We start from the raw sequence: 20,176 nt of genomic DNA, 5'->3' as shown, positions 1-20,176 counted from the left end.
AGGGTAACAGAAGCAAATAACTAGACAGGAAAAGGTAATAGAATGGGAAGAGGTCAAGAATTTATTTGGACTGCAGGTTAGAGATTGCCTTCCTATCAAGGATTGATATCAGAGTATAGGCAAAGAGAAATAAATAAGGGGGTCCTAAACGAAAGACCAACACTGGTAGAGTTTTTAGTAGAATCTAGAACAGAAGCTGCCATTAAAAAAGGAATAATTAGTAGAGCATATAAAATATTACATGATAAGTATAAGAATCAATCAGAGGAGGTTAGAAAGGAATGGGAAGAGAGACTGGATAAGCAATTCACAAAGAAACAATGGGACGATATATGTATGTTTCCCAAAAATGCAACAATATCTAGAAGATTTAGGATTTTTGCTTGGAAATGTTTACATAGATATTTATATACCCCAAGTAGACTCCAGATAATTTTTCCTCAGGTAGACAGCAAATGTTAGAGATGTGATGGGGAAGAAAGAGGTACTTGGGAACATATTTTGTGAGAGTGTAGTGAGTTGGTGGGGTTTAAAGATTCCCTGCAGGATGCACTATCAGAAATGCTGGGTGGGTGGATTGGTGTGATGAGGGAAATGATTTTTCTGAGCTATGATACAGAATCAGAATTACCTAGACATTGTAAGGCCTTGCTGTGTCTAATAATGGTGGCTGCCAAAAAGGCAATTACTGTATAATAGAAATCATAATCTAAACCAACTATATTAGAAGTAGTAAATATAATAACAGAGATAAAACAACTGGAAATGAGATCTTTATTAAAGGGTAGGAGCAAACTAGATAGGAAAATGGAAATCGCTCAGAATTAGTCCAAAATGACAAAAAATACACCGAACCCACAGACATTGCCAACATCCTAGCTGCTGACAGGTTCAAACTCCCTCCCCCCCACCCACCAAAAAAATATCTAATATCTATCCCAGCAGAGTGCCCCCCCTCTCAGATCACGATGCTCAGCTAGAGCTGCCCTCCTCAAAAGCACAGCATCAATGGGTCAATGGGACCAGACGGTGTCCCGGCTCGCGCCCACATGAACTCCAAGAAGAGCTAAACCCAAACCAAAAACTACTGTTCAATCTCAGCCTTACTACAGGATATGTACCCAAAGAGTGGCATACAGCAACAGTGGTCCCTCTCCACAAAGGTGGTGCCTCAACGGATCCTGGAAACTATCGCCCCATAAGTCTCACTAGCTTGGTCTGCAAAGCTATGGAAAAGATCATCTTGGACCTTATAAATAAAGATATTGGGGACCTGCAGACACTGGATCCTACCCAGTTCGGCTTTGTTAAGGGCAGATCCTGCCTCTTGAACCTGGTCGATTTCTTTGAAACAGTCACCAAGGCCATTGACAAGGGGAAGGTGGTCCACACAGCCTACCTGGACCTCGCAAAAGCCTTTGATACAATGCCCCACTCGGACATTATAGATAAGCTCAGCAGCTTAAATATAAACCCCTATGTCACTAGGTGAGTTGCAAACTGGCTCAAGAACAGAACCCACATGGTTAGAATAGCTGGAGCCATGTCAGACTCCAAACCAGTTACAAGTGGCATCCCACAAGGCTCAGTCCTGGGACCTCTCTTGTTCAGTATATATTTCTCAGAGGTACAGGCCAACATGGAAGGACTGTGGCTGAACAAGTTCGCAGATGACTGCAAACTGGGCACCATAATAGACTCTCCAGCCGACACAAGCATCCTCCAAAAGGGCCTCATAGAAACAGACAACAGGTGCCAGAGCCATGGCCTCAAGCTAAATGCCAAAAAGTGTATAGTCATCCCCTTTGGTAAAAACAAAGTGCCCACAAATTACCACATAGGTGGTAATCTATTAAGTACAGAAGAAGTAATTAGGGACCTGGGGACCCAAGTTGATAGCAATCTCTCATTTGACAACCACTTGGCCAAAGTGGTTAGAAAAACATTTTATATAGCCCACCTAATCATGAAGGGATTCATATCTAGGTCAGGGGAGGTCATTGTGCCTCTTTACTCATCCCTCATCAGGCCCATAATTGAGTACAATGCCCCTTTTGGGATGTACCTTACCAGACACCTGCAACAACTGGAAAGACCCCAAAAGTACCTCACCAAGAGGATCAAGGGGCTCAAACAGATGTTAAAGAAACTCCAGCTCTACTCAGTGGCATACCGCCTGCTCAGAGGTGATCTGTGCCTGACGTATAAAGCCATGTCCAACCCGGAATTAATGGACATGCTGCACCTCAGAAAATCCAAATCCCATAGAGCTATGCCGAGAGACTTGAACCTCAGCACTGAAATAAATAGGACATGCTGGAGGGACAGATTCATAACCCAGAGGCTCCCTTCACTCTGGAATAAAATCCCAGTCCAGGTTAGGCAGAGTCCCTCATTGACTTTCTTCAAGAGGAATCTTGATGAGTGGATGGGAGATCGTAGGTTTACCCCGGGTATCACTTCTGTGTCACTGTTAGACAGAGGCACAGTATGCTAACCTTGAAAAAGGGCATAGCAAAATTAATTTAATATGGGAGCCATACACATTAGGCTTATAAATGCCCTAGGGCAGATAGCGTAGTATGAACCTATGAACCTATGAAATTGTGGGAACAATACATACAGGGGAGGAATGAGGTTTAAAAGAAGGCAGGACTTAAATGAGTTATGTAATGTTTGACTGAAAATGAATGGGTAGGTTATAAGTGATGTATAATGTGTGCAACTGGGAGTGTATCATTATGGTTTGTGATGTAAAATGCATGCAACTTGGATTGTGTTGGTGTGGGTTGTTTTCATTTATATAAATGTATGGTTGCTTATATGTATGATTGCATATGTTGTAAGTGATGGTTTAATAAAGATGTTATGCAACTAATATCATAGTTGTTTTTGCATAGTAATAATAATAATTTATATCAAGAAATGGTCTGGCAGTTGAGACTGGATGCATGTAATAACTCAGGGCTAAATGACTATATCGCCATTACCCCAGCCCTCATACTGTTAGCTTCAAACCCAAAAAGACCAGACATATGAATTATTTCAGATATATTATTATATATTTATATGTTTACATAATTACATATATATATATATATATATATATATATATATATATTTATAGTTTTATAAATTTTATATTTTCATATATTTATACACCATAGTATTTTTAGCTTATATATATAGAGCTTACATACACATATTAGTATACATGTCTAGTTAGGATGTTATGCTGCCATTGTTGAATTGTCATATGGTGCTAGAGAAATATTTTGCAATTTTGTAGTATTCATTACATCTTCATACACAGAGTTTTTAATATGAAGTTCTAAATATGATGTTTAAATGACAATGATTTCAAAAGTTTTTTTCAATTTTTTTCAATGTTTTTAAACGTTTTTTTCAAATGTTTTTTATATTTGGTTTTACACATACTGTGAATGTAAAAAGCATTGGCTATATATAGTTAATTAGTTAATTAGACAACCAATGAGGGATGATGGTTAATTATTTTAATGGGTAAAGTAAGCTGCAGGTTAATTCTGATGAAGTCTCTGGAAGGGAGATGAAAGCGCTTAATCCAGGTTCTTATATGTTATTTTATTTCGTGTTACAATAAATTTGGCCTTTACACTCATGGAATTCCTTGTTTTTATGGCCATTTAATGTGGAAGTTTGGGCATATACCAGTTTTCTCTGAAAAGAGGAATAACAGGAGGGACAGCCTTTATTGGGGCCAGCATCGAAAGAAATATTGTTTGTGGAAAAGTGTGTGCTTTTTTGATTACCAGTTTCACCATTTCTTTGCTCGGCAACCAAGGAGTTCCCCAGAGGTAATGCATAACAGTTTGCTGCTTGGTGAACTAATTAAGCTGATCCAGAGCTATTCTAAAACTGATTCTCAAAGTTTGAACTCAAGAAACAGTATCCCGTGTGTGTAGAGTAGTCCTAAGCGTACAGCAAATGCCGAGATGACGTCAGATAGGAGAGACGAGAGGCCCTCTACATCTAGAGGGAAGGAAGGAACTAACGCTCATTCCAATACTGGCAATGGCCACAATAACTATTCCCAAAATGCAAAAATGAGCCACAAAGACAAAGAAAGGGTGTATGGACATAATTTAGCGGAATATAGCAAGCTAGATTTTCAGCAATGGCTCAACAGGTCCTTTTCACATTCGGGAACAGACGGAATTGGCCAATGGAAGGCAACAGCAACTTTAAATGAAAAATGTAAGACTTTTAAAGCTAATTTGTTGAAATATAAATCTTTGACTTTGGATAATTGGTATTTAAAACAGTGTATTGAGCGGAAAATTGTGCCTAAGGGTTTGAGGCTCAATAAATTCCCTAATAACACAAGTAAAGATTCTGAATTTTTTAAGACTGTAATGGGTATTCTAAATGATTGTGGTTTACTGATTTTGAGAGCTATGGTGCAACATAATGACAATTTGATGGAACAACTGAAGAATGATATTGATGTTTTAAATAAGGAAATTAGTGATGATTTATTGTTTAATGTTACTGAATACAAAAATGACTACTTGAGGGTGCTGCAAGATGTAGATAAACTAATGACAAAAAATTACAAAAGGAAGGTTTCTAAATTAGAAAGAGATTTAAAAGAATATGAATATGGTAGAGTTTATACCTGTGAGTGCTATATCTGTTCAAGGGGTAACAGAAGTTCCTTTTTTGGTTATAAAGATACCCCAATCCATCCATATAGGAAAGAGAGGGACTCAGGAACCTACCAGGACAACTATGTGAGGGGGAGGGGGAATGGTGTACATGTTAATAATGATTATGATGAGTTTATTAACAGACAGGGGAGCCCTTTAGAGGTGGAGGGACCCAGGAGATTGGAGAGAATACGGAATTTACCCCACCAACCATCCTATGCAGAGGTGATGGGAACTTTCATTCATATCAATATGGGAAATCACAGCAAAGGATGTAGTAGTAAGTTCCCCCACTAAGGATAGTAGTCATTTTGTTATTCATGGTAGTTTACACAATGAAAGTTCCCATTTAGTCTTGGACTTAACAACTGAGAGCAATACTGAGAAGCATAACCCTAGGAACAACATTGTTTATATGCAGAATAATTTTAATAAATATAATTACACAGATTTAATGATTGATGAAAGTTATTTTTCCTTGTTCCTAAAAGGATTTACTTTTGTGCCAGTTAAAAAACCGAGATTGGAAGATATTGTTTTGGATATTAAATTATTTACTAGGCAACTAAACTTGGAACACCTATTCAAAGATTCCATAACAATTAATAAGGGTTCTAAGTTGAGTAAAAGAAGTACTTTCAACCCACCATTGCAACAAGATTTGCAAAATTTTGAGATGTGTGTAACAAGTCAAATTAGAAATGGTTATGATAAAAATAGACATGACCACTCTAATCTGCCCCCAAAGAAAGAAAATTACTTAAGGAATTAAGTTATAAGATAAAATTAGAGTCATGAAACCAAACAAGGGAGGAGGTGAGGTGCTTATGGAATAGTGGGACTATACAGCCAAAATGCTGGATATTCTGAATACAGGAAATAGGTATGTACTTGTTTCTAGAAATGAACTTAACATTTCATATAAGAAAATTGATTTAACTCTAGAAGATAATTTAATGCAGGGACTTATTGATTTACAGTTGTATCAGTTTCTGAGAATACAAAAGCCTATTATATCAGCAATTTTGGGAACCCAAAAGTCCACAAAGGGGTAGACAACCCACCATTGAGGCCAATAGTTACCTCTCAAGGATCAAAAACACAGCCGTTAGCTATTTTTGCGTATACTAAACTAAAAAGTTTTTATTCCAAGTATCCTCATATTCTTATTGATTCCTGGGACTTTTTGAACAAAATTGTGACCATGGAATACAATTAAAATATTATATTTTTAACCATTGATGTTAAGGACTTGTTTTCCATGATACCCCATAAGACAGGATTAGATTGGTTTGAGAAGATGTTGGTTGAGTTTGGTTTCTTGTCACCAGATGACTTTAGGTTAGTATTGAAGAATATTGAAATGGTGTTAAAATACAACTATATTTATTTCCAAGGGGAACTGTACCACCAAATAGATGGGGTTGCCATGGGGTCTTCATGTGCCACCATCTATGCTAATGTAGTAATGTTATACTGGGAAACACATTTTGTTTTTACATCCAAATAGTATAAACATATATATAGTTATTATCATTTCCTGGATGACATATTTATTTTAATGGAAAGGACCGAGTGGATTGATTCCCCCTTTTATGGAATTCTTGAACCACACAACTGAATTTTTACAATTCACCTATGAGATAGGGCTGGATAAGACTCACTACTTAGATGTTAGACTAAGGATTACACTAATAATAGTTTTAGATCCAGCATTTATAGGAAAGAGTGTTTTTCCAACTTCTATTTACATTACGATAGTGATCATCCATATTTCCTAAAGCATAACCTTGTGAAAGGACAGATGGTAAGAATAGCTAGGTGACATCTAACAAAATAGATTTTTTAAAAGAAATTGATTATGTACATACACTGTTTGAATTAAGGGGTATCCAGACAGTTTATTTAACCCCATCAAATGTTCCATAGTCAAAGGATGGGGGACTACCTACTTACCTCTACGTACTAGTGGAGAAATAGTAGGTAGCAGAAAGAAATTGGTGGGTACTGAATCAATTACACCCCAGATGCCATATTTAGTTTTAACACACTACTTGGATATAGGGGGGTTAAAAAATGCATTAATGACACATGGGACATGTTTAAAAGAATGCCCAGCAAAGTGGACTTTTTTCAGAGACCCCTTAGATATAGTTACAAGAGGAACTACAACTTAAAAGACATATTAGAAAAGAAAAAGGGAGAATATAAAGGAGGGGCAAGTCCCAAGCTTGGTACTTTTAAATGTGGCAGATGTTCCCAATGTCCTTTTATAGCAGGATCTAAAGATTTATGTATACCCAGCATTTCCTACAAACTAAAAAGCAGAACATATTCTAGTTGCTACACCAGAGGGGTGGTATACCATGCTTATTGTACAGCATGCTAGGCATATTATATAGGGAAAACTGAGCGCAACCTAAGATAATGTATATACGAACATATGTATGATATAGATAGAAAAAATGAGAATAGTGCTCTATATAGACACCTTTTAATATGTGAAAAAGCTGATTATAAATTTTTGGTGGTGGAAGAGGTTAAACACATTGAGATGGGGGGAGATTGGGAAACTAAATTGGAGTATTGAGAAATGATCTGGCAGCTGAGACTGGATGCATGTAATTACTCAGGGCTAAATGACCATATCTCCATTACCCCAGCCCTCAAACTGTTAGCTTCAAACCCAAAAAGACCAGACATATGAATTATTTCAGATATTATATTATTATTTATATGTTTGCATAATTACACATACACATATATATATTTATAAATTTTATATTTTCATATATTTATACACCATAGTATGTTTAGCTTATATATATATATATATATAGAGAGAGAGAGAGAGAGAGCTTATATACATGTCTAGCTAGGATGTTATGCTGCCAGTGTTGAATTGTCATATGGTGCTAGAGAAATATTTTGTAATTTTGTAATATTCATTACATCTTCATACATAGAGTTTTTAATATGAAGTTTTAAATATGATGTTTAAATGACAATGATTTCAAGTTTTTTTTCAATTTTTTCAATGTTTTTAAACATTTTTTCAAATTTTTTTTATATTTAGTTTTACAAATACTGTGAATGTAAAAGCATTGATTATATATAGTTAATTAGTTAATTAGACAACCAATGAGGGATGATGGATAATTATTTTAATGGGTAAAGTAAGCTGCAGGTTGATTCTGATGAAGTCTCTGGAAGAGAGATGAAAGTGCTTATTGCAGGCTCTTATGTGTTATTTTATTTCATGTTGCAATAAATTTGGCCTTTAAACTCATGGAATTCCTTGTTTTTATGGCCATTTAACAAGTGGAAGTTTGGACATATACCAGTTTTCTCTGAAAAGAGGAATAACAGGAGGGACAGCCTTTATTGGGGCCAGCATCAAAAGAAATATTATTTGCGCCTTCCCTTTTCTAAAGATTCTATTTCTAGTTGTTTTATCTCTGTTACTATATTCACTACTTCAAATAAAGTTGGTCTAGAATCTGATTTCCATTTTCTAGTAATTGCTTTTTTGGTAGCCACCATAATACACACAACATGGTTTTGAAACAGGGAGATGGTGTTTTTTAACACATTTATTAAATTATAGCTTTTCAGTTCTCTGACCATGTCAGTGGATTGCCAGTGTATCTTGACATATACTGGAAAATATGATACCATATGTCATAGCTACCCATGCCCTTGGTGAATGGGCTGTATATGACAAATTGTCTGAAAAATGCAAATTGCATGACTCTGTTAAAAGGCAAAGAAGAACAATGAGCAAATACATTTAAAAAAACAACATCAGAAGCTTGTCATGTCTGGCTTTGTAGCTAAGTTTTATTCCAGCACTCTCAAAGAAATGTTCCACCCTGTTTCTAACATAAAGATATACAGCATTTTTTCTTGCTTAGACTCTTGCAGTTGCTTGTTATCACTGTCACGGACAATGCAGCACCTTGGACAATTTTTGTCAGCATCCCTGGCCAGACCTGATCTGGTCTGGCACCTTACTCACTTACTGCTAAAGCTGCAAGTATTTTCTATTGATTCAGAAAGTGACTTCTTGAAAACTATTTCCTATATTGCATGCAAATAAATATGCCGATGCATGCAGTTTTGCAAATGATGTGACATAATCCTTTTATTCAGGAGAGGGCCTATTTAAAGTTTTCTCACTTCAGAGCTCCCAAAGCCATAACTTGTGTGACTAGTATTTGAAAGACACACCAAATGAAGATATTTTATTGAGGCAGCAAAAGTTTGCAGACAATACAGTGCAGTCAGTTTTCAGTTCCCCTCATTAAGCTGTCTCAGGTTGTTAGCAAATGCATTGCATATTTTTTCTTTTGAATTCATGCACCCTTCAGATAGCTGCTAATTTGTGCTTCACTATACAGTATTTGACTATAAATCTTGGAATGCCTGTTGCAGTTTAATGGATTGTGAGATGCATCTTCATTAAATGTGAGCTTAAAAGGAAAATAAATTTACTGTCCCTCCTGTTATCTGTTTTCACTGAGAGAATATTTTGCTCTATTCATCAAGTGGCTGCCCATGTTTTTGCCATAATTATTTTATAAAAATTTTAAATTAAATCCAAATCTCCAATCAGTTCAAAACAGGTAAAACTTACTGTTCTTGAATCTGTGTTATGAGATTCTTTTTCTCTTTTTACTGAGGCACAAATGTTTTTGTGCTATTCTCTAACTTTGTTGTATTGTTAGCTACCATCTTGATTTGTTATACAGTAGCATACAAGTACTTCATGTAAACCATAATCCTTGAAAATGATGGATTTAGTTTTTCTCTGTTATGCATATTGCCAGGATATGTAAAATATGCACATTGTTAGACTGAGGCATTTATTGTTTTTTTCATAGGGAAACATAGGGAACTGGTCATTGATGTTTAATGAGTTGTGGGTGAATTTTTACCATGCATTTTATATTTTGTTTTTTTTTGTTTTTTTAAGTTTTTGGTCTTCGGACATCCTACATGTGCCTACAAGTTTGCTACCATGTCCTTATTTGCCCCAACAAGAAAAGATACCTGCATCCACCCTGCCCACAAATCCTTAGCTGCCACAGCAGAAGGCATTTTAATCCATACTTCTAAATACTTCATTTTATCACATCCCCATAAATATGGGTATTGCTAAATCAAGTCATGAGTGGGTACATAATTTATGGCTATAGACTTTGTTTTAGCTTCATTGATTTTGTATCGAGAAAAGAAATGAAACTGTCTGAAAATATTCCACAACACTGAGATGTCCTTTTCTAATTGTATCAAGTAAAAATAATATTATCTGCAAATAAAGCAAACTTTTCTTGATTGCCATACCAAGTATATCATTGAATGTCTGAGTTCCTTATTTTATTGCCAAAGGCTCTAAATATAAAGCAAATAGCAAAGAGAAAAGAGGACACCCTGCTTGGCTCCTCTGTTCAAATACAATTTATCAGTGGGGAAAGAGGACACCCTTGCTTGATTCTTCTGTTCAAATACAACTTATTGGAGAGGAACTCTCCTACTTTAACATGCAGACTTATTATCTCCAACTCAAAACATCTGCTAACTGAAAACAGAAACATGCTAATAACTTTCTAGATGCAAAAAAAGCTTGCCTTTTCCATGTCTTTCATAATTTTGTCTTATTTTTTCAAGCATATTTGTTGAAATAAATTGTCTATGGCTTAAATCAAGGACATTAAGCCAGACAACCACCCCTGTAAAAACAGTGGAAATTACTGTCTTAATTCTACATATATCAATATACTTTTTTTACACTTTACCCCAGCAGCCCAAGATCACAGCATTATATTAACTTTAACTTGCTTCTGAACAGCCATTTTATCTTGTTACAGTGTAAAATTGTGCATCTTGCAACTAAAGAGTACCTGCTTGTTTGCTCTAACATCTTTAACATATACAGAAGTCACTGCTATATCTTGATCAACCTCACCTTTAAAATACCCCTGACTGCACACTGTACAAAACTGCTTTACAATATTGCATGCAGTTTGCATAATGGGATTTATACAAATAGTAATAAGAACAAACAGTTTTATTTGTAGTTGCTTCTTCTTTCCCCTTCCATGTCCTTCTAAATACTAATGACATAAAATGTGGTATATGCCGTATAGTTCACTCACAAGTTGAACGAAATAAAAAATAAATTCCAGTCTTTCTCAACCATTTATGTTGAAATACCATAATTCAGACATCTATCTATATATCCAGTGGGATTGGTGCTTTATAGTATCCATTTAATCACTAATTTCAGTTTTGCTGGTTTTCTTCCTGAGCATATCTATCTCCCAACTCCAACATCTTTTTCAAGCCATAGTAGTATTGATTCTTCTAGATAGCTCCTGTGCTTTTTCCTGTCAATCAAGCATTTCCTTTGGAACATGGAAGAAGTTTTACTGGCAATGTCCTTCTGTGGCTTTGTTGTCAGAAGAATGAGAAGCAGAGTCTCCTTCTGCTTGTTGGCTTACTCTTTTTGTAGTTAAACTTTTTTTATTTCCTCCTTATCCTGGTCTACATCAAAAAAATCTTTGATCCTCCAGGAAAAATATTATGTAGAGAGCTGTATATAGAACTTGAATTTTACACTTGCTTCTTGACACCTCCTGATTGCTGGGATAAACATGCTTTTCTTCTCCTGGTGTAGAGTGAATAATCATTTTCCAGAAACACTCTGATGCCTCCAGTTGTTAATACTTTTCATTCCTTCCACAGGTTTGTCAAGAGCAAATCTTTCTGCTGCGGTGATTACATTTTTACTAATATAGGTCTTGGCTGATTTTTTTTTGGCCAGGTTTGGAACATACACATGATGTGTCCTTTCAATTAACAAATGCCGTTTTTGAATACCAGACCAGTTGCTTATCTGTACATTCATAAAATTAATACACTCTTGTTCCTTCTGTTTTCTGTGGAACAGCTGGAAATCTCAGGTTTTCTCTGTGCACTCTGTTTTCTAATTCTACTTTTTTTAAACAGCTTTTTGCGATGTATCATGCTCAGTGAGTCTTTTCTTCACTTCATTCTCTGATTTTTGCAGTTTTATTGGTTCATCTGAAATCTAGTTAGAGCTTCTTCTATGTTTCTAGCCTTTATTTATTGCAGTTGATATATTCTTTCAGTGGTTCATTTATTTTAAGCATCTACAAATTAAAAAAAGCAATCTCCTGTACCAAAGCTGAAAGGTGAACTGCTTTTTTAGCTGAACAGCTACAGAATTCTTCCTAGCCAGAGCTTTCTCTTCTCTTTTTCTGGTTGATTTTCCTCTGAGGTTCTCCACATTTATTCTTTGCTGGCATCCAGGTAGTATAATTACTAGCCATTGACTGGATTTTAGCTCAACTGACATACACTCACACACACAGAAACAACACATCCCATATCTGTCCCTAAATTAATAGAATGTCTTTGATGTCTCATCTTATTACATTGCCCCTGTCCTCATAAATCACATATCCTTACAGTCAGTTAATAATGCCAGACATTAGAGTTGTATTCCAGTCATGGTTGTATAAAGCGCATGGTGATACTTGAGCTGTTGATATATTAACATTTTAAGTGATTCTTGGTAAGACTTCCAATAATCTCCATGGTGATTTGTAGTGTACCTTCCTGATTTATCCCCCCACTGTCCTTTGTGAGTCACAGACACTTTTGTGTATTGAATCATGCCAGACATTAAAAAAATAGCTACATTAATAGATTAGGTAACATAGTAGGTTAATTATCCTGTGTTTATGTAAAGAGTGCGGAGTCAAATCCTTTTCTACTCCTATTTATGTTACACACTTTTTTATAGATTTATTTCATATTTCAGTGTTTTCCTGGTACTTAGCAATGATGCAGATAACAGAGGACTAATATCTTCTTTCTGAGCTGGGTGGGTACAGGGTATTTGTCTTTTTGAGTTCATTTATGGCATACTATATAGAGTAACACTGGTGTCATGTGTTCTTCCCTGTACCCACATTGCCTTTCTTCCTTTTTTTTTTTTGTTATTGTGTGCCTCTATGGCATGATATGAAGAGTATCCCTGGCGTATAGTGCTTCCCTGGTGCTAAGTGGTGTTAAAGTATGATGTGTACTTAGTTTTCCTAGATGACTAGTATTCCCCTGATCCTGTGTGCTATTAAGACATAATGTATACTGACTTCTGCCTCATGGTTAGTGTCTCCCCTGATGCGAAGTGCTGTCAAATTTCAAAAGCTATCCCTGATGTCTAGTGTTTTCCCCCTTACCCATGTCTTTGTTATGTTCCATTAAGGCACAATGGTAACAGCCCTGCTGTCTAGTGGTCCCCCCAGCCATATCTTTAGAGTTGTCCCTCATATCTATTGGTCCCTCAACCCACATAATTACAGTTATTCCTGGTGTCTAGTGGTCCCTCCTTATCCATGCCTTTACATCTATCTCTGGTGTCTAGTGGTTCTGTCCAGTTTTGCAGGATTTCCTCTGTAGACTTGGGGAGTGTGGAGGTATGACAGCCCTCTAAGCATTACAGAACACACATTCCCACATTCAAGCATATGCTTACACACACACACACACACACACACACACACACACACACACACACACACACACACACACACACACACACACAGAACATTGTCCTCCATGGATGCATGCACTCACACTTACACACACACACACACACACACACACACACACACACACACACACACATGCACACACAGACACACACATACCCATCATACCTCTCAACCTTTTAGCACAAGAAATCTCATCAAAGCCAAAAATGATGTGGGGAGAAAGACCCAAAATATGGACAAATTTTAAATATTGCTTTTATAAACTGATAAAGTTGCTAGAATAAAAGGTTTAGGCTTTTATTAGGGATATTAAGTTCAAAGCTCAAATACATACATACATACATACAAATGTTTCAAGCACGGGCATTAAAGCCCTTCTAGCTTGCCAATATGCCAAAACACTTGTTCCCATAATAAATGTCCAGGCTGTTCTTAAAAATATCTAAATTAGTACTTGCTTTAATGTAATTTGGTAGTCTGTTCCAAGCATCAGCTACTCTGTCAGAGAACCAATTAGTACACTTCTCATTGCTATAGAATCTTCTACATAGGTTATCTGACGATTCTCTAATACTTTTTGATAACCCCAAACATTGCCAGAGGTAGTTCTCCCTAAATGCCCTATATACCTGAATAAGATCTCCTCTTAAATATCTGTAAGAGACATTGTACAAGTTCAGATATTTTAGTCTTTCATAATAACTTAGATTTTCACATCTATGGATGCCCTTAGTATATTTCAGCTGTACTCTTTCCAGTTTATTCATGCTTGTTTTCCTATAGGGTTTCCATATTGTTATTCCATACTCAAGTTTGTGTCTAATGTAACTAACAAACAATGACCTCATTATGTTTTATTTCCTAGACTTTATAAATCATTTTATACAACCTATAGTTCTATAACTATCATTAGCCAATTTGAAAAACTCATAGCTGAATCTACCCATATACCCAGATCCTTAAATGAGTCTACAGTTTCAATCACTGTGTACTGTATTAAATATTCACCTTTCAGTTTATGTCTCCCAAATCTTATATGCATAGTTTTTGATGTATTTATCAACATATTATTCTCCTGTGCCCAAATGGTCAATGTAGTCAAATTATTTTGCAGACATGCCTTATCTGTAACACTTGTAATCAGTTTACCCAATTTCAGGTCATCAGCATATAGACTGTAGAACTCCTTAGATGAAAAAGTAAGGTCTGAAAGATACAATCTAAACAAGTCATTAATGACAATGACAAATGTCAGTCATTATTTACTGAGTTCAACGTTTAATGATTTGGAGGAAAACCACAAATATTATGAGGAATAGACCAAATATATGAGGCAAAAATCTGGACAGTTGAGAGCTATGACACCTCTATTCTATTCCCTAATCAACCCCCTACTGTGATCTCCCAGCAGACAAACACTCACACATATGTTCATAAATGCATCCACACACATACACACACATGTGCTCACATCCCCTAACACCACCTGCCTGCTAAATTTCCCAGCACTTACCTCTATTGCAATGGGTAAACATGAACTTTTGGCTGTTTTCATTAATACGTGTGTCCAGGATCAGCCATGCTAATTTACATAGCCATGCAGTTCTCTGATTTGCTTAGCTTACAGCAGGCACTTCTAAGAGAGAGCACACTGTTAATTAGGATATGTCTCTCCCCAAAAATGTCTTATTAGCATCTAATATGGCCATGGAGACACCCTGCCTCAGATGCAACAACCACCTGGAGTGCTTTGCTTCCTGATTTCAGTAAGCTGTTTTGGTTATGATCATGTCAATCTGTTTGACTGGCATTGTTATCCTGTTTGCGGTATGCTTGGCAAATCTGATATCTGTGAATTATGTGCCCACTCTTGGCTTGGGGAGGGGAATATCTGTCAATTATGGGGACATGTGAAGCTAAAATACCTAGGATTACGGTTAGTAAGTAACTGCAGTCTCTAAAGAAGTCCTGAGATAAATTTAAAAAAATGTTTTGACACTTTTCAGAAGATAGAGGGCAGTTAAAGTAGATTTGGTCCAGGGAATAGAGGCAGTTGAAATGTTCATCATACCCTTAATTTTATATTCATGAATATATATATATATATATATATATATATATATATATATATATATATATATATATATAGATATATATATACACATATATATATATATATATATATATATATATATATATATATATATATATATATATATATATATATATATATATATATATGTGTGTGTGTGTGTGTGTGTGTGTGTGTGTGTGTATGCCACAAGCCTTAATTTATTTTCCTGGAAAGGGATTATGGGAGCAAGTAAGAAAAGAAGTAATGAAATACATATGGGAAGGTAGGACCCAAGATTAGATTGGCAAAAAAAAGTAGGGTTAGCAGTACCACATCTGCAAGTGTATTACAGGGTGGCACAGATGAGATTAGTTTATTATTTACAGAATGGCAACTATGAATCCAAGTGGAAACGGGTGATGTTTAGGTAAAAGGGAAATACTAGAATGGCATAGAAAAATGATAGAAAGAGATTGGGATAGTAGTTTTCTGAAGAGGATTTGTGATGGTGTGGGCGCAATTTGGAAAAGCAGGAAATACCAAAACTGAAAATTCAAATTATACCCTTTGGAAGGTGTAAAAAGAATATTGTAATAGATACATCATTAACAAAGCAGTTGTGGAAAGGGACCGGAAGGCATATTCTTGGGAGCAGTTAAGAAGGGGAGGAAACAGAATGGGCGGATTTCACAGAGAGATATGAATCAGAGAGAAGTGATGTTATGAAGTATAGGAGATTATTAGAAATTCTAGGAAAGTGTGATGTGGAAGTAAAGAAAAGGGGATAGAGGAAGCCAGAAGTTGTAAAGTTATTAATAGAAGCAGGAGGATTGTGGACACCACCAAAAAGATATTAATAAGAGGACTTTGTAGCAAAGTAATGGGGAGAAGAGAAAATGAGATGGGAAGATTAGTGTAACATTGGCACAGGACAATAGAAAAAATGAATTCTGAAAAAGATTGAAGGAAATCTGTAAGATGCCACAAGAAGCAATAATTTCTAATAAATGTAATATATTTGCATGACAAATTGGTAGGTTATAAAGCTGAATTGCAAGATCTGCTCCAAATTAATTCTGTACCTCATATAGGTGAATCAGGATATATCAAGAAATATATCAAAGATGTTAGAAATATGATCAGAATCAAGTAGGGGGCTGGGGACATGTATTTTAGTCTTCTGATAAATTGTTATGTTATTGAGGTGAATTGCAAGAGCTACTTCGTTGGTTATTTGGTTCAGAATATACGTCACGATTAACTGAAGTTGTTACATTTTTCACCTAGCTTTACTTTACCCCCCACCCCACCCGTACCAGTGGTGCTCTAAACAATTTACAAGCAAAAGATATGCTAGGTGCTAAGGAGCTAGCTAATGATAGTGGTTAATAGGAGCAATCTCTTAGTCTGCGCATTACAACAGAAGAATGAGGGAAAGGTTACATGATAGGTTGAGAGCAAAGATTGGCACCTGCCATTGCTCTCACATATTTTAAGAAGCAATGTTTTTGCAACTTTTTCCTACTGTTTGTGCTAGGGTGTTGATAATTGCCTGAGGTGTTCCCATAAGGGGCTGACAATATGTAGGGTCCCTGGAAATGTTCTGGCAGTTGGCAGCTGTGGTACCACAGGCAATTGCCAGCCTGAATAGTAGTAGGGTCCAACATACCCCATGTGATGAATGTACAGTTCTGGCTTTTGCAGTGACATTTACCAAATATTCTAGATGATTGCAAGCTGGCCTTACTGGTGACAACTACCACAGCTGCTTTCATTCTCACCATTGGACAATATTTCTAGAGACTTGCATTGTTATGCAAAGAGACTGAAAGAAACACCCTTTAATCACAAACTGTTGAGACCCCATGATGAACTATGGTTCATCATCTTGCACAGTATGGACAATAAAATATAATTCTAGTGATTTTGTTCTTTTTTATTAGAATTGTCTTTGGTTTGCAGGCAGAGTGGTTTTGTCTCCTTTTATCTTAAGCTTGTGTGGTGACTTTTGCAACATCGTATTTACATATTTCAGATCTGCTTATTTTTTAACAAAGTTATTCAAAAATGATGAGACTCATATCTCTAAATGGAGTATAGAACATGATCAGCTTCATAAGATACTGAAAAAATACTAAATACTAGTGAAACTTCTAGTATCAATAATACCACAAGACAATGATTATGAAGACTTGGAAACTAATGAAGGAGGTCTCAAATACATGCCAAAAATTAGAGATGGGTGAGAGGTGTTTATCTGTAGTTCTGCTTGCCATATCAGCAAACCATTTCTCTTCATTCAGAATTCTGTGACCCACAACCAGTCTTCACCAAAATTAGATTCCAAGAATTTTTAGGATTCCAATACTCGCCAGAGAAGGAGGCAGGCCAACAAGAAAGAGAGAAATGAACTATGTTCCGGCAACAAAATCATGCTTCTGAGTTACAGTGCCAGAAGAATATTATGCCCATAGTTAAGAATCTATAGTTGGTGACAGTATTTGTTTAGTTCTATCTTTTCTTCCACACTTACTGCCTCTCAATGAAAGTACAAGTATTTATTTTCTCAGTGGAATGGTGGGCAGTTACAGGGAAGACTGTGAATAACATAATAATTACTGACAATGTTTTTCTGTTAATAGCTGGATGATCCATGTCAACAGTTATTTTAAAAGAAGGGACATTAAGTTTGTTTGGTATCACAGTCTAAATTCATGTAGGATATACAGCAGTGAGATCAAGATGAGTATATATATATATATATATATATATATATATATATATATATATATATATACGTACATCTGTTCATAGTTAAGATTAATATGAACAGTGAAATATCTAGGTGTTTAGACTTCTTGGCATACTGTCTTTGTCATATCAATCTGCCTTTTTCAGAAGTGGTAACCATTTCAGAGACAGAGTTGTTTATGTGCCCATAGACATATGATCAGTCTGACAAACTAGCAAGTGGCAGCATAATTTGGCAATTTTTTATTACAATTTTTAAACACCTATATTAAAATATCACCTATAACAATAGGACACACGCATTGATGAATAAAAAAATAAAACACTGGGCTGGATTCACGATGGCTTGCACGGAGTCTAAGAGTAGTGTAAGACTCCATGCAGCCATCATGTCCGACAAGCAATCCACGAACAGCCTGCAGGGGCGTGTAAGAGAGCTCCTAAAATGGCTCTTACATGGACAGGGCTTGGATATGCAAATTATCTCACTTGCAGCTGAAAGGCATGCAAATGAGGTAATTTTGCGATCCAGGAAGCACAAACCTGTCCGTGTAAGAGCCGTGTTATCTGCAGAAATGTACTCAGTTGACAACTGAGTACCGTTCTGCAAATAGCACAATGGAGCATTGTCAGCTCCAAATAAAGGTTGCATATGTTCCAGGAAGCATGCCAATGGCCAAATATGTGGCCACTGGCAACGTACCTCCATGCAAAATTAAAATGTTTAAATGTAGCGCAGCGCCGCACAAACGGGCTGCGCTAAAAAACCCAGAAAAATATTTAAAACCCATAAATGTGGGTTTTATGCAAACCATCAATTTACAATGTAAGGGAATAGCAGGCTGATAACAACATGGCCACTGAGTAGGGGTTGCTAAGGGGGGAAGCTCAGTGTAAGACATGTAACTAAGCATTAGTAGGCAATCCTATGTAAATGAGTGTTAGGATAGTGAATCACACTTTTACATAGCATATGAGCACATTTCCTGGAGTGTAGGAGTAGGATAAGGGGGAGTAACAGAGTAGGAGATAGGTGACATCACAGGGGGGTATGTATGAAAGAAATGAAGCTCATTGGAGCAGAGTGGGATGTGAAAGCTGTCAGTTAGACATCATGGAAAGAGGTGTGTCAACAGGTAGACATGGGAAAGCCAAGAAATGGAAGGTGTACACTGTGGATAACACCAAAGTTTCTTGACGAGCGTGCATGCGTGCGTGTGCGCGCTGGGAAGCCCGAGTAAGATGGAGTGCGCGCGTGTAAGCGTGAGTGCACGCGTTTACACCGGAGTAAGCATGTAGAAGCCTGTTTAAACACTTGTAAGCACGTTTGCACTAGTGTGCGCGCGTTTTAACCCGAATAAGCAAGTTTTAGTCCATCTAAGCATGTGTGCGTGCGTGTTAGCTGCTGTGCGCGTGTGTGCCCCTATATGCATGTCGCTCCCCCTGAGGAAACAGACAAGAAAAAGAAAGCACAACAAATTGTAGGAAGCTACCAGGGAATACTAGCAGAGCTAGCAGGTGAAAACTATCAGAATCAGGCAATTACACAGGCAGAACAGTAGCCCAGCCCAGCACTGAAAATCTGCAAACAACAGTTGCAGTATGTGTCTCTCAAGAGACACTGCAACACTGGACTAAGCTACTAGAAGTGAAAACTGAAAAAGCTTCACTCAGACAAAAAATGCTAGGGGCTGCCATAGCTGTTATAAGGCGACATATGCAACATGCTGAGGGTGGTGACAATGCAAATGCTGCCGGACAACCCACAGTGAGGAGAAGGAGAAGAGTGTACAGGCCCAGGGTCACCTACCAGGGGTTACATGAGCTGGAGATAGTGGAGCGCTATAGAGTGGACAGAGACCTCCTGCAGCAAATTGTTGAGCTGTGCAGGCCACGCCTCACACACAGAACCAACAGAGGGGAACCCATCCCAGTGGAAACCAAGGTATGTGTTGGCCTAAGAATACTAGCAACAGGTACCAGACACCAAATGGTGATATGATGGGGATATCACAGGCATCAGCATCCAGGGTACTGCACCAGTTCCTGGATGCCATGTCAGCACATGTCGGTGATCA

Source organism: Protopterus annectens, chromosome 1.part0 (assembly GCF_019279795.1).
Source record: "Protopterus annectens isolate FY-2018-M chromosome 1.part0, PAN1.0, whole genome shotgun sequence".
In the NCBI taxonomy this organism is placed as follows: Eukaryota; Metazoa; Chordata; order Ceratodontiformes; family Protopteridae; genus Protopterus; species Protopterus annectens.
The sequence above is the reverse complement of the archived record's forward strand: the minus strand, read 5'-3'. Positions refer to the sequence as shown.